At 35.8% G+C, this 2,458-nt stretch overlaps 1 non-coding gene across 1 annotated transcript; it reads left to right on the top strand.

Annotated features, from left to right (window-relative positions):
* The first annotated feature begins 2,078 nt into the window (after positions 1-2,078).
* On the top strand, positions 2,079-2,160 carry Trnas-gcu. The gene has a single exon. It is a non-coding gene; the product is annotated as a tRNA-Ser (tRNA).
* Positions 2,161-2,458: the final 298 nt, after the last annotated feature.

Here is a 2,458-nt window from a genome sequence, read left to right as displayed (position 1 = left end):
TATGAATATGTATGACTTTATTATTCCTAAATGGCTCTCTGTAACTGCTTTAGCAATTTTGCGCTTATGCGATAAATTTTCAAGGTGTAAGTGCAGAAGCGAAAACATAATTTAAAACGCAGCAGTTATTATTTTTTGTTGAAGAACATTATTAAGAAATAAAGAAGGAGGCAGAGTAGAAATKCCGAATTTTATGAGCTCACTTTTCAATTTATTGAACACTTAAGGATTTGTTTTAGTCTCCTTACAGCGAAGTATACATTAAACAGATAAATACGGTAACCAGTTTCAAAGCTCGAACACAATTGTATGAATATAAGTCTAGTTTCGTGGAATAACTCGAGTACTTAGTCTGCTACGATTATATTCGAAATTTGGGAAAAAGTTGAAGAAGGGATGTTAATACCTAAGTTATCTGAGGACGTCAATATTACTTAAAAATTGTTTTTTAAATTTCTTTAGAGGCGATTTTACTTCACACCAATTTAGTATCGATCTGATCTTTAGGGATGGATTGACGAAGATAAYCTAACGTTAATTTCTCGAACTGTAATTCGCTTATATTCTTAACAGAGAAAATGTAGACCGTTCTACCGCAATTTCAGTTTAGGGAAGATGAAAAAAATCGGTGGTTGACAAGGTAATTAAGGACAGTCCTACCAACTTAGCAAAATACAGTTCTTCGGAATGTCACTTACCCGGGAGATTTGGCAAAACTAGTGTTGCAATCTGGGAACTCACAACTTTATCGTAAAGTTCGATATTTTTGATGTTATACACATTCAGAACGATGTCAAACGTCCAACGCTATTTGTGTTGTTTACAGTAACTTTTAATATTCATCTCGGCCAAAAAAATGGAACTAAATCGCGACCATTTTTGTGCGATTATTTTTTACAACTTTCGACGTGAATTAACTCAGCAACAGTGTAACAGTAATTCAATTTTTGGAGATGAAGCTTCCTCAAGGACCAGTGTTTAGCGATGGTACGGTGAAACCAAACGAGGTCGTAGATCACTCTAAGACGAATTTCGGGAAGGTCGTCCAAAATCATTAGTTGTTCCGGAAACTATTGATACTGTACGCAAACTGATATTGCAATCGTCATGTGACCTATCGTGAGACTGAGACAACTGTGGGTGTTAGTGGGACCAGCCTACATTTATTATTGCATGAACATTTGACTTTAAAAAAAAGTGTACACGTTGGATCCCTCACAATTTGTCAATCAGCCAAAAAAAAGGTCGTGTTGATTGGTCGAGAGAAATGTTAACAAAACACGATAGCGATGCTTTGAAACACGTCTATGACATCGTGTCAGGTGACGAAAGAAAGTAAACAGCAGTCGGCTGTATGCTTGCGCACAAAGAACTTCCAAGCAAATGATTTTTTGAAAAAACTGGGAATGTTGCGACCATTCCACTAGAACAACACAGATCAGTAAATTCTGCGTAGCACCCAATCATTTGCTTGCCAGTAGTCTTTCAAGAAATGTGGAAAACCAACCAGCGAAGACGGATCTCTTTTCTCTATTGCAATGCGAGCTCTCACACATCACCTGAATCGACTGCACCTTTGAGAGTTTACAACATCGATTTGATGAAAATCAAATATATACTGCAATATAAAAATTCAAATATTTGTGTTACACAACTCTCCAAAAAAAAGAACATAGAGACAAATATACTCTTGCATAGTAATTAATTATTTTTAATACAAACATAATAGGAATATTAAAATAAAGCAACCACAACTCAAAAGCAAATTATATAACAGCCAAACAATAAGAAGCTCAATTAATTGCACAATAACCCAAACTCGTTGTCACTGATTAGCCCATGACTAACTAGTAAGGGCTTATCGCATCTCCCTCCCATTATGATTATTTAGAACASACACAMACACATACTATCAAACAAATTTGCAACAATACCTACTCAATATTTAAACAAAATTGCTTGATTTATATTTTGTTGTTGTTRTTGTTTTTTATCTCGCCTTGTTTGTTGATTGTGCTTTGTTTGCCGAACGGCCGTGTGCCGATGCGTTGCGTTCGCTGACATGAATTTCATAAGAAGACGAGGTGGCCGAGTGGTTAAGGCGTTGGACTGCTAATCCAATGTGCTCTGCACGCGTGGGTTCGAATCCCATCCTCGTCGAACAGTAAACTTTTTTATTTAATTAATAAGACGGATTGACTTACATAAGCCGAATTTTGCAAATTACGCTTAGTTGCAGTTATGGAATTTACTTCGCCCTTGGGAACATTGACTTTGTTGGGAATAATGAGGTGAGGTTTGCCAAAGCGATAACGGTTGTTATTATATGCTGCTTATACTATACTAAAGTAATGTGCTTAAGGTAGTAATATGCTATAAATGGCGAAATCATTTAAATTTAATTCGCGAAATTAGGATATGATGATAACCTTACTAAGCTTACACATATGTATGTACA

The sequence above is a fragment of the Bactrocera latifrons genome, unplaced genomic scaffold, assembly GCF_001853355.1.
Source record: "Bactrocera latifrons isolate USDA-ARS-PBARC rearing strain unplaced genomic scaffold, ASM185335v1 scaffold_567, whole genome shotgun sequence".
In the NCBI taxonomy this organism is placed as follows: domain Eukaryota; kingdom Metazoa; phylum Arthropoda; class Insecta; order Diptera; family Tephritidae; genus Bactrocera; species Bactrocera latifrons.
This window is presented reverse-complemented; position numbering and strand designations above follow the sequence as displayed.